Below are 14097 nucleotides of genomic sequence, written 5' to 3' on the forward strand. Positions count from 1 at the left end.
TACCATCACTCCCACTAAATCATGAGACTCCCACTCAACCATGAGACCTTCCTGCAAAGGATCACTAAAAAAAATGACGATGGTCTGGATAAAAAAATGACAATGGCTTAAAAAAAAATCACTAATACATTTGACCCCATTTTTAGACCAAAATTTTCGACCATCTATTAAAATGTTTTAGAGTGGTCATAATATGTAAGAAAAAAATCTTTTCTTAAAATTCCATGCCCAAATTGATCAAAATTTTGACCAACACAGGCTTCATCATGTCAAAATGAAAAAAGTCGTTCATTGTTATGCTGCAATTTGACCGCGCGCAGGAGCTGCATGCTGGTTGAATACACAAGCACAAGTGCGGGAATTGAGAATTATGGGTTTTGTGCCAACTCCCATGGCTTCAGAGCTTAAACTGGTAAATGTTTCTATATATCCCCAATTTTATTTTGCTGTGCACTGAATTTAGTTCTGTATTAGGGTGCTGGATACATGGTAGTTTAGGAAGCGATCTCTTTTTTAGTAGTGTTTGATGGAGAAAGCGTGGGTATGGAGTTTTGATGCTAAATCTGTCCCTAGAACGATCTCATTAGCATTCCCAAAACTAGGCCTTGAATCGTCTTTTTGAAGTCAATTTTTATGGCTTCATTAAGGTTGTTTTATGGTGCAATTGAGGGTTTAGAGTGTAGCAAACTCTTGGTTTTATGATCTAGGCTTACTTTTCTCTAACATACTCTAAGACTACTACTAATTTTGACAATGTAGATTACAAGTTAGTGAGTTTTTAGAGGATATTCTTCAGTTGTTTTACCAGTTTGAGAGTACATATATGTTGCTTTTGTAACTAAATTCTTTAGCAAAAGGGCTTGTGTACATGCATTGGGTTTTGGGGTTTATGCGTTTAGGGTGTTATAGGGTCAGTGTTTAGTGTTTTGTAGCTTTACTCAATGAAATTCATTTTGTAATTATTATCTTCAACAGAATCATTTTGAAGTTTGGTCATTAAGGTTTATGCATTTGCCGTATTCAGTTAGTTTTTTCTTCAAATTTAGGGTTTTAGGTTGTTCTTAGATTGGGTTTTGAAAATATGTTTTGTTTTCTAGTGTGTATTTACACACTTACCTTGTTTTTGATCCAGTGATAAGAATTTCTACATTATTGAGATCAGTTAGGGTTGCAACCCTTATTAATTTGGCTAAGTTGTTTTTCATCTTCCTTCATTTAAGTAGGTGATTTTTGTGTTTGGTTTAGGGATTGTTCATGATGTTGGGTTCTTGGTAATTATCATGCAATGCATGGGTTTTATTATTGCTCACTTTTGACAGATAGAATTTCCCCTAAAAGGAAGTATAGCTGAATGTTTTTAAAGAAGCTAGGCATTTGGCTTATTGAATTTTAGCATTATTAAATTATTTACGATTTCTCAACTTTTAAAATTTTGAATCATTTATATATATAATGTTCAGACATTTTTTCAGGTTTGTATAGCTTCAATAAATTATTTCTGGTTTTAGAAATTAAGCTGTTATGTTTGTTAAGAATTGTGCATTTCTTTTTGTTCATTTTTGCTAGGAATATATAAGTTATTTATAAGTACTACGATTTGGGGTTTATCAAATATGTGACATTCAAGTTCATGGGTGTGTGGTTTTAGCACCCCTTCAGGTACATGCTTCATCTTGGTTTCTCTAAATTATTGTGGGTGAGGCAGTACACAGCTTGTGGAAAGATTTAAACTTTGTTTTTACTAGTAAATGATGGGCCTATTTGCAATTATCATTTTGAGTTTAATTTCAATAGACAACAGGCAAATTGCTTATTTTCATTTTGTTTGCCAGCTTTACATACATTAAATTTGAGGTTTTTGGCAAGGATTCCCCCTTCATCTATTTCTTTATATGTTTTGTGGTGTAGATGATTGAACTTGCAGAAACACTACCTCTATTTGTGATGCTTCAAATGCTCAAGGACAAGGAATTAAAGAAGCTTGCATTTTCTCACATTGTCCAATACATACGACGCATGAATCTTAAGCATAAAAATGATTTTAAGAATCGCGCATTGCAAAGTATTCTTTTCAAACTTTTGCAGGTGAGATCCAAAGTCCTGTATATTGTTTTTCCTACATGAAATACTTGTGACTATAGTTGTAGGAAAATATGAATATCAGTTGTGTATCTTTTAGTAGCATTCCTTATCATCTCTTCAGTCTCAAGGCTTAGGTTTTGAAGATGATTTTATGGTACTTTGTGGGTTGCTCTTAGCACGTGTAAACAATCTTCCTTGCTATAGGAAGAGCATGAATCAAAGGCAAAGAGCGCTCTTGTAGTTCTGTGTGATCTTCATCGTCACAAGGTGTGGTTTTATGAGAGGACTGGAGATGCTATATGTATTGCATGTTTCCATAAATCTTCAAAGTATGTTTGTTGTTTTTAAGAGCATCATTTATTCACTACGAGTTTAGTCTTCTGATTAGCTTGTGCTATTTTGAGTCTAATTGGTGTACTGAATGACATGCAGGATAATGATAGCCGCAATTTATTTTATACTTGACTATGAACATAATGTTGAAGATAACGAGGATGAAGACTCAAGTGGTGATGAAGATATTGCTAAGCAGAAACCTCAAGCGATTCTAAGCAGAGAAGCAGTCTATAAGGTTTGTTATTCTTATCTCTGACTACCAATTTTTTTTGAGTTTCATGTTGATGTTTTTTATGCATGAAACTATAAAAAGGGTTCAAACCTTTCGAGTTTAGGGCTTCTATGCCAAATTCAATTCATGGGTTAGTTTTAGCCACAGAGTGATTTGCAAATCTCAAGACCAATGCTTACAGAAATTGCAAAACCATTTATTTTTACTGTACTTCTTTATTAATAATGAAATGACAGCCATTAATGAATAAATTATTATGCGTGCTGCATATAAATAAAGTGTTGCAACATGATATAATGTTTGAGTTGTAAAACACCAATATTGAATGGAAGATCTAGTTGGTAAAGGCAACTACTGTACTACTTGAGTATATTTCTTATTGAAAGGATGATTTGACTTACAATTGCTCTCCTTCAAATTTTGATGGGAGAGTACAAACACATTTGTCCTCCTTTAATTCTAAGTGGAGAATGTACAACACATGGTATTCCTTTCTTCCATGCTTAATAGTTAATACATATAGATTTTCAAACTTGTAAGAAATGAAGCATCATTTGCTAGCTTGCATTTCCTTTTTGCAAATGGAAGAGACACACTGCATGTTTTCTCTTCCCTCATCTGACTTTTCACCTCCTCTAGAAGGAATGATTAGAATACCATGTCTCTGTTCTCTTGTTAAGTGACAAAATTGATAAGACAAAGTGGGATGCCCACCTCGGAATGTTCACATTCATACATGTCTTTATGATCCATGGAACTCGTACCTTCCTTGTAGAAGGAGCTATACCTCCCACAAAAGTTGATATTCAGGTTACATGAAATTCTCCCATTTGTAAGAACATTGTGTGTATCTTGTTCTGCTGAAACTCCTTGTTTCACTCAAAGCTCGCTACAATTTTCTTCCTAATTGCTTACAACAAATGGTACAATTTCTATCACATGCTACAATGAATTACATTGATGGAATAACATTATACATGCTAACAACACTCAAATCACCTGTTCTTGATGTTGTCCATTTCTGAGATCTGTGTGTACCATCTTCTGCTAAAAGTACTATTCACTGTGATGCTCCAAGCATCGTATTTCATTTGTACTTGCTTACAAAAAATGGTACAATTCTATTCTCTTGCTAAATAAATTACATTGATGGAATAACAATATACATGCTTGGGAGACTTAAGTGTAATGTCCCCTATTAGGGTTGGACATGAACATTACACAATTGAGTCAATTTAATGTTACAGGCTTCTCAAAAATTTGTGTTTATGAGTAGAAATTACCCTTCCAACATACCCAACGTTATTGATATTTGATTCTTGGATTGAAGAGTCTAAATGTTATCCAAGTTGCCTAGATACTAGCTAAGGACTCACTCAAAGTTTATTGGTAGTTTCAAGAGCAAATGCGCAAAAGACTAGATCTATACACTGCCTATAATTGTCAGGCAGGAAGAATTGGCAAAGATACATTTATAAGGAGGGTGAGGACAGTTGCCACTAATAAGTTGCTGATTGAAGTTATTCAAAACTTAAAAGAGCAGGTATTTTAGTTTTAAGCATAATTTGATATGGGTTTATTGGTTGCATTGAGTTATTCTCCTTGAAATCTTGTGGAAGTTGATTAAAAGGGATGTTGGATTTGTTTCTTGTCTAGGTTGAAGACCCTGTGAAATTGTCTGTACGTAAATACAATAAATAACTGGTGATTGAACATAATTGTCTGTACATAAATACACTAAATAACTGGTGATTGAACATAATTGTCCATGTCTTGGCACACTATTGCATAAAGTTAAGATGCTTTTCATTTAGTGTTGTTTGCAACTTTGTACATGGTTATTGTGATTTACTTACCATCAGTAATGTCTGTCTGTTTATTGCTTTCGACTAGGTCTGTTTGCAGTTTTAGATGATTGGATCATTTTAAATGTATAATTTCCTGCAACAGGAATCTTGATATATATAAAAAGAGTTTTCTTTATCATTACTGGCATTTCATTTTGATTTCTTGGTTTCTAACTTTTATTCTTTGGTGTCTTGGCCCGGTCTGCCTCTATTTCTCATGGTTGATATACTGATTGTTGTTGACTCCAAACTGTGTTTCAAATTTCCTCAAGGTTAATCTATATGCAATGACCAGTATCTGATTATTTGTTCTTACATTCTTTCTACTTGTGTTAGTCTACTTGTATGAAATTTTCTTTTATCTTCTACCAATTTATTGCTCTGTTGTTGGCCCTTAATGTAATAGAGAAATTTTCTATATGCCATTTTATATATTTATGTATTTCAAATAAACATTTTCCATTATAAAAGTATTCTACGTTGGACATTACTAGCTAGAGATTAAGGGTGGTGTTCTGTGATGCTGAGAGAAAATTTGAAAACTCATATCATATCCTTTTAGGAACTGGGTATCACAAATGAACAGGTCTTCATAATGTACAGAAAAACTAGTATCTCGTCTCTCCAATTTTTATTTATTTATCCTTTTCTTCCTTGAATTCTTATTGTGACTGTTAAGAAGTTGTGTGCTTTAGTAACTATGAATGTAGAAAAATGTTTTTTTGATGATGCTCTGGAGACATTTGTCAAATACGTCTTTATCACTGCATCTAGCTTGCAGAGAATGTGTAAGGACCAACCTTTTGTAGCTGGTGTTGGAGTTCTTTAAAACTGACTGCTAGAAACTATTTAGCTTTCCTAATTATGGTCTCAATTTTCTGATATTTTTAGTGTTGCCTTCAGAATTGTAATATCTATGGTTATAGACACATCTTCAAATTAAATCTGTATGTCTGATTGCAGCTTCCTCTTGTTGGGTTTATTCAGTTATGGTTGTGGAACAATTTTTTTTTTCATGGAAGTTTAACTGCTTGATAGGGATTGAACTTTATACACATTGTATGACAAGTACCAGGTTTAGCTACTAGGCCAATCCACTGTTTGTAATATGGTAACATTGGACGTGTATTGTATGTACAGCTTAGTTGCTAAGATTGATAGCATGCTTTTTTTGAGATCTCTTCTGATGTAAGTAATGGAGCGTAACTTATTTTTGGATCTAATGCAGGTTGACAAAGAAAACGGTGTTCCTCAATTGCTTCTTGATTCAAAGAGAATGAACATGGACAGTCAATCTACCTTATTTGTGGGTCAGGTACCAAAATAAATTTGTATAAAGAAGTAAATGATCTACAGTGAATCCTCAATATGTTTAATAAACAAGGTTATTGTGAGTAGATTTTGCACAGAAGATTTCATGAATGATCTATATACAATTTTTACTATAATCTTGCTTGAAACATATATAAAAGAGAATGCTACTTGTTTGAAGTATATCTATAGTTTTTTCAGATTTATGTTGGCAACCATTTGCTATATGTAACCAATTGATGTTGAACTAAAGTTGACACGCTTCTATATTGTTTATTCCACCTGACATAATGTCATAAAATTGACAATCAGTTTACCTTATTTACAAGTCAGTTGCCAAGATACAAATCCATGTTAATGCTAAAAAATTTAGTAAATGGGTTAATGCAAACAGATTTTGCATGGAGGATTTCATGAATGATCCATGCATTGTCTTGAGTTGTTATGTCTTGTTTGAAATATATGAAAGGGGTGCTTGTTATTTGAAATATAATCACAGTTTGTTTTTCAGCAATGAAACTCTTTTATACTATTTTGAAAATAGTTTTGCGTTAGCATGCCATATGTGTAATGAACTCCTTTGTTTGAACTGAAGTGATCTCATACTCTGATTTTCCTTGCAGAGAAGTTCAGTATTATGAGTATATTTTGAGGATTCACCTATAGTGATCTCATACTCTGATTTTCCTTGTAGAGAAGTTCAATATTATGAGTGTATTTTGAAATATTATTTAATCTAGTTTTCTAGTTTTTGGAAATACATTTGATTTCAATTTTTATTCCATTGTAGCAAGAAAATTTACTTTATTGCATACTTTGTTTAGATCGGTGGTAATAAGTTTTTATTAATAATAAAATTCTGACAAAACACAAAGGGAAACCGGGCACCTTTTCCATATGGCTACTTACCCTCCGCACCCTTCAGAACTAAGCCTTACTGCCAATACAATTGAATATCCCATATTCTATAAAATTTGGAAATATAGGAGGAAGTTTACCAGAAACTGCAGACATAAACATCTAAAAAGCTCTATTCTCATTCCATACCAAAACAAACATTTTCTGGCCGTTGGAGAATATATAGGTTCAATTGAAGAAGCATAGATTGCACAGGAAGGCATTGAAGAATCGAGACCCCACTATAGTTTCTATTGGTATTAAATCATTTTTCTAAGCTTACTGCACTGAACTGAGGATATTCAAATGAACTCAAAATCTTTGTTGTTGTCATGTGTCCGAATGGAATGTATTATCTATATAGTTTTCTTCTCAATTAAATAAATTAAATATCCATGCAGGATGACAAAGCCAGAGTTATCCAGATGTTACTGTTCGTAGCAGGTCTTAACACCCTTTTACAATCGTACTTTGGGACTAAGCTTCCTGTTGTTATAGGAGGATCCTATGCTTTCATTCTTCCAACTGTTTCCATTGTTCGTTCTAGCAAATTTAAAAAAATAACAGACCCACATGATGGAGTAAGGAAATTGGTACATTGAGTATTCTTCAAACTTGATTTGGAAACATATATGGTTTATTACTCTTTGCTAACCCGTGAATCCTTGTCTGAAGAGATTTATGCATTCAATGTGAGGAGTGCAGGCTGCACTCATTGTTGCATCCAGTTTACAAATTATTGTTGGATTCAGTGGTCTCTGGGCCATTGTTGCTAGGTCTGTTTATTTTCTGCATCTTATCTAATCCATAGGCTACAAAATTGTTTTAGATTTCGTCACTGTACAGTCTCTAAGGCTTGGCATTATTATGTTGATGGTCTTGCTCTTCTCAGGTTTCTGAGTCTGCTTCTGCAGTTCCTCTAATAACTCTTGTGGGGCTTGGCCTCTGTGAACTTGGCTTCCCTGGGGGATGTATATGAGACCCATTTCCCTAGACCCCGCTTGCTTAATCAAATGTCTAATTATCCTAGATTAATGACATCTTGCTTATAATAGTTTTGCTTGAATGAGTACTTTTTGAACAGAATGCTAATTTGTTTCAGTGACTCTTAATTCATACAATTCTTAATTCAGGATCATTGATGGGTTATGGTTGTGAACACCCAAATCCTGGAGAGTTGTGCGGTGCATCGTAATATGACTTTGTCACTTGGATATTAATCTAACTTGGTGTTTGTGCACACCTTTCAAGTTTACAATTTAAATTCGAGGCAGTAGAGCTAATTTGTAAATAATTTTCATGCAATGAAACTGGGGGAGCAAGAAATGGATGCTCGCTTTGGCTTTTAGTGATACTAATTAAGCTTGAATTTGGAGAGCATCTTATTGAAATATTTTATTAGTAGAATATTTAGAGAACTCTAAGCCAATTAATTATTGGGCTATTGAACTTGTAAATCTCCTTATTCATGCCAGTTGGGATTTTTCACTAGATGAACTTGATCTATGGTTTTCAAGATTTTGAATCCTGTCTTTGTTTAAATTTCTACATTCAAAATACGAACTTGGCCTGACCTATATGTAGCACATCAATTTTTTCAGATTTCTTTGTTATTAAGACCTTTCTTTGGAAGTTATGGTTTTACAAAGTGTTTTATACATTTGTATTTGTAGGGCATGAATGGTTAACTTCTTTTTTAATTCAGTACAACCATGTTGAATTGCATGATTTTATTTATGTTAACACTTCCATATGTTGAAGTCAGATTAAGTCTCTTGTTCATTTTATAATGTTATTTGCAGGTGGCTAAATGCATAGAGATAGGACTTCCACAGCTTATCACATTGGTCTTTTTTTCACAGGTAAAACCATCAGAATTTTGAATGAGACTATTAAATATGTCAGTTTATCATTTTTTAATTTTGAACTAGTAGCTTCTAGTTTGAAAACTCATACACAATCTAAACCAGGAGCTACTAATTCAAAAGATTACATATATTATTTTAAAATTTGCAAAATGAGCATTTATTTTGGTTGGGGTCCTGAAAACATTCTTACCTCTTCAAGAGATTGGGTCTTTAGGTTCAAATTTAAAGATTTATAGGTTTGATTTTATGCTTCTAGTATTGAGAGTATACATGGTGTTTTAACCTTGTACTTGGGTCTATAGATAATGTTTTGCAGTTGGAAAAAATTATGGTATTTGCTTGAGGTATAGTAGGCACATTAACTAATTGAATCCCTTTTCTATCATTTCAGTATGCTCAACATATCAAGCCTAAAAAGAAACCTATTTTTGAGCACTTTGTTGTCATCATTGCTGTCGCAATTGTCTGGCTTTATGCTTATTTTCCATAGTAGGTGGAGCATACAAGCATAGCCCTCAAAAAACCCAACTTCATTGCAAGACAAACAGTTCTGGATTGGTTACACATGCCCCCATGGTATAGACTACTTACAAATTTCTCATGTTAAATCACATTTTTGAAAACAGTTTTCACTCATTCTTGTTATTCTGCAGGATAAGGATTCCCTATCCATTCCAATGGAGAGCGCCCATATTTGATGCCGGACAAGCATTTGCAATGATAGCTGCTGCTTTTGTCTCACTCGTTGAGGTTAGCTTGTCAAATTCCAAATTCCAATCTTCATATTTAATTGTTTTTGTAGTTGCTGACTACTTTGTTAATTATCCATATGCTGCAAAGTGTATTGATTGTTGTGCTTTGAATTGGCAGTCTAGTGGTGCATTTTATGCTGTGTCAAGGTACACAAGTGCCACAGCTCCTCCTCCATCTATCCTAAGCCGAGGTATAGGTTGGCAGGTGAGGAGTGGACTTTTTCTTCTTTACTTCTCTCATTCCTCTTTTCCTTGTGTTTGGACATTAGCATTATTAGAGGAAGGTTAGGGAGGAGATCTAATAGGTATTTTTTGCAGGGAATTGGAATCTTGTTGGATGGGATGTTTGGAACTCTAAATGGGTCCACTGTATCAGTGTAAGAAGCTTGGCACTTTCAATTGCTCTTTGGCCCTCATGAAAAAGGACTAATTCAGAACTCTAAATTGTGTGTTTTCTACATGCAGTGAGAATGCTGGTCTTTTGGCATTGACACGAGTTGGAAGTCGTAAGGCGATATAGATAGCAACAGGATTTATGATATTCTTCTCTATTCTTGGTGATAATCATCTTCAGCTGTGCTCTCTATTCTCTATAGTATTTGGATATTATATTTTTAACCTGATAATTTACAGAGCTGATTTTGTGCTTTTGTCATTATAGGCAAATTTGGAGCAATCTTTGCCTCCATTCCAATATCTATTGTTGCTGCTTTATATTGCCTTTTCTTTGCTTATGTTGGTATGTATGAGCAACACATATTTCCATTATGCTGCAATGTCAGTCAAGTTTCAACTATTTACTCATTTCACTATCTTGGTTTTTGCAATTTATGAGAAAGCCTTGGATAAGCTTATGATTAGTTTGCAAAAATTAATACTTGTAGTCGAAAAACCAGTCCATGTTTTCTGAGTTTTTGTGATTTTGATGAGCAACTGCTAGAGGGGTTAGCTTTCTCCAATATTGCAATCTAAATAGTTTCAGGACAATTTTTATCCTGGGTTTCTCTTTTTTTTTGGGCTTATCTGTACCTCAGTATTTCAATGAGTTCACAGTTGCTTCTGGGCATGGTTCAGTCCACACTAGATCCCGATGGGTAGGATTTCTATTCCTCTTTCCGAGGAGCTAGAGAAAGTTGGTATCACATTTTTTTTGTGACATTGAGTTGAACTATGACATTTTGGAACTAAATTGTTTTTCTAACTGGATTATCTTGCAGTTCAACAACATTCTGAATGTGATTTTCTCATCACCAGTAACAGCTGCTGGATTTGTAGCAATAGTACTAGATAACACTTTGCATGTACATGAGAGTTCAACAAGGAAAGATTGGGGTTGGCATTGGTGGAAGAAGTCACGTAAATTCAAAACTAACCCCAGAAGTGAAGAATTTTGTGCTCTTCCTTTTAGACTATATAAGTTTTTCTATATGAAGAATCAACTCTATTATGTTAAGGTTGGGAATACCTCTAGTATGGGCAGGCAGGCAAATAATAATTTTGAATTCATTGGATATAATTTCATAGTAAGAAAGCCTTAAGTGTTAATATTTTACTACTTTTCCCCATATAGGGCAAAGTTTTGAGAACTGCCTTAAATAAGTCTATGCCCTGGTCAATAATCATTTAGATCTTTTCGATGGCATGTGCTTCATACACAGCAAAATAGAGTTGTGAATAGACAGGATGCTTTACAGAGTATTTTTAGATGTCATCTTGATTCAAATCTCTCAAGATGCACATGTTGTGCACAACTAGCTTAATTTGGAAAGTGTAATTATAAAGCTACAATGGTAAATCTTTAATTGTTCATGCTTTTGATATAACTGAACCAATGAGCATTTATTTTGGAACCCTCCTGAAAGAGGGATCAATTCAATTTTCCGAATCTCTCCTTTTCTTAGATAGAGGAGTGCAGTAAAAACTATCGTATTTTTTACTAGAAAGTAAAAATTGCGACAACTTTAACTTATTTTTAATATTTACCCGCTTTTTGTTTTAGATTACGGTAAAAGTAGGTTTTGAAGGGACCCCGAAACCCTTTAACAAAAAATAGAAAGATAAAGCAATACAACCCAACTAGGAAAAAACCTGCAACAAAATGAAGAACATTATCAAAATCAGGTTTTACAGGGACCTGAAACCACTAGAAAAGTCCAAAAACAAACTAACCCAGGTTTTACAGGGACCTGGAACCACAAACAGTCTAAACTATATAAAAAAACCAGAAACCAAGACTAGAGTCCCTAACCAGCGACCAAAACCAGACAGGCACCAAACTAGAGAACCCACCCCAATGCACTATTGCAGCTCCAGGATCAATTTAGCTGCTTCCTTACCAATAGCAGCAGTCTCTTGAATGGAAACAACATCCATAGTAACAGCAGCTTTCATAGCACTCTTCCTCGAGCTTTGCCTAGTTCTTTTGCTCGGACCCTCAGCCGAAATGATATCTTCATTCGCCCTTTTGCCCAGGCTAGCAGTGGCTGCCCAAATACTCGAGGTGACCTGTTCCATCTTAGTGCTACTCTCCTTGATTAACATTGTGAGGTTCTGCTCATAGTTTTAAAGTTTGTTAGGGATGTCTCCCATCTGTCCTTCCATATGACTAAGTTTAGCATTGATAGTATCCAGGTTATGTTGCAGAATTTCCACCTTTTTCTTCAAACCCATTATTTCATTGTAGATCCAGGAATCAACCTTGAGACTGGTGTCAGCTTTCTCCTTAGCAGAATGCAGGAAGGTAAGCACGGTATCCCTCTGCATATCGTCACAATCATCTTCAACAGTCTCGTGAGGGGGGGAGCAGACATTTATATCCTCCATTTCCGTTTGATCCTCCTTTCGACCCTCGGCATAGTCCTCAGGATGAGCAGAGTCCTTCCTTTTTTCTTCCTCTATCCCCTTAACAGGAGAAGCAGTAATAGCCGTATGGTCCTCCTTATTCTTCTCAACAGGATTCCCAACAGTGTTATCTTCCACTTTATTACCCCCACTAGAAATAACCTAGTTGCCCTCATTATTAGATTTACTTTGTTCAAAGTTACCTTCACTATTATTTTCCTCTTTTCCTTTTTCATTATTATCTTCAGTCTCCGGATACCCGTCCAAATTAGAACTTAACTCTCCAGTTTCAGTATCATCCTCATCCTCAGGTTTCAAATTCTCATAGCTTTCCGAATTATCAGTCTCAGACTCCTCATCCTCAAGAACTTGAGAGGCAGAGGGTTTCAAATTCAGGGCATTTTCTTTACCTTTAAGAGAGTCACCCTTCTTACTCTTAATGGGTTCTTTCTTCTTGTCCTTAGAGGGAGTAGAGGCAATGCACTTATTTTTACAATATCCCTCAATAAGAAGGATCAGACCTTCATGAAGAATGGGTCTGGATTCCTTTTTCTTATGGGCTTCTAAACTATTAAGTAAAGAAAACCGCAAAAAGAAGGGGAAAGATATTCTATCTTTATATTTGAAATGATTTAAAAAAACAAAATGACATTTATGAACTCTTTTATTTCTTCCATCAAGTATGAAATACTCACAGATGTAGCAGAGAACATCCCTCTAGATCTCCTTTGTCTTTTACCCGCTTTTTGTTCAAAAAAATAATCTTTGCAATATTCTTGGCTGTTGGAATGGTACTGAACATTTTTTAGATCACGTAGTGATAAATTTACTTGTAGTGTAGTCTTTTCTTCTAGAATCCATTCATGTAAAGAGTAATTGTTTTTTTTTAAAATTGATTTTGGCTTATAGACGAGGGAGTTGGTTTGTCCCATCATCAATAACAATATGTTTTGAATATATTATTGTTAAGGTCCTAAAGTTGTATTGGTTGCTTGTGAGTTTATCATTTGTGAATGCATGTTATAACTATTTTGGTGGTGCAAAGTTAATTGTATAAAACAGTACATGGCTTGCAAAGAGACCACATTTCTTTGAGGCATTCTATAAAACAATTCACATGCCTTGCCTATAATTTGACATTTTGCATGCATCTTGCACTCTCATCCTGATGATGGATTACAGAGAGTGATTTGAAACGATGATGCTAAAAAACACACACAATCAAATCCAAAACGAACTTGCATATGGATTACAGAGAGTGATCTGAAACGATGATGCTAAAAAACACACACAATCAAATCCAAAACGAACTTGTATTATAATCAGATCAGTTTCCACAATCCATTTGTAATGCAAGTTCATTTTGGATTTGATTGTGTGTGTTTTTTAGCATCATCGTTTCAATCACTCTCTGTAATCCATCATCAGGATGAGAGTGTAGGATGCATGCAAAATGTCAAATATAACAATATCATATTTCCACAATCCATTTGTAATGCAAGTTCATTTTGGATTTGATTGTGCGTGTTTTTTAGCATCATCGTTTTAGATCACTCTCTGTAATCCATCATCAGGATGAGAGTGCAGGATGCATACAAAATGTCAAATCATAGGCAAGGCATGTGAATTGTTTTATAGAATGCCTCAAAAAAAATTTCAACCAAGCATTGGTCGAAATTTTGACCAATGCTTGGAAGTTTTCAACCAAGCATTGGTTGACATTTCAACCAATGCTTGGAAGTTTTTTGCCACGTATTGGTTGAAATTTTGACCAATGCCTGGTAGTTTTCGACCAATACCTGGTAGAAATTACACCAAGGCTTTGGAAAGTTTTCGACCAATTGATTGGTCAAAATTTCGACCAACAAGTAAGTTGGTCGAAGTTTTGATGAGAAAAACTTCGACCAACTTGGGTCGAAATTTTGACCAAT

At 34.6% G+C, this 14097-nt stretch overlaps 1 pseudogene across 1 annotated transcript; it reads left to right on the forward strand.

Annotated features, from left to right (window-relative positions):
- Positions 1–248: 248 nt before the first annotated feature.
- Positions 249–11148, forward strand: LOC149534533 (nucleobase-ascorbate transporter 6-like; annotated as a pseudogene). The gene is made up of 13 exons (XR_016357958.1): positions 249–412; positions 1909–2085; positions 2287–2411; positions 2515–2653; positions 5726–5812; positions 8508–8567; positions 8965–9149; positions 9227–9323; positions 9444–9530; positions 9644–9702; positions 9791–9836; positions 9987–10064; positions 10543–11148. The product of XR_016357958.1 is annotated as a nucleobase-ascorbate transporter 6-like (transcript).
- The last annotated feature ends 2949 nt before the right edge of the window (positions 11149–14097 follow it).

The sequence above is a fragment of the Cupressus sempervirens genome, chromosome 10, assembly GCF_028749045.1.
Source record: "Cupressus sempervirens isolate cs-2001-9-10 chromosome 10, ASM2874904v1, whole genome shotgun sequence".
Taxonomy (NCBI): Eukaryota; Viridiplantae; Streptophyta; class Pinopsida; order Cupressales; family Cupressaceae; genus Cupressus; species Cupressus sempervirens.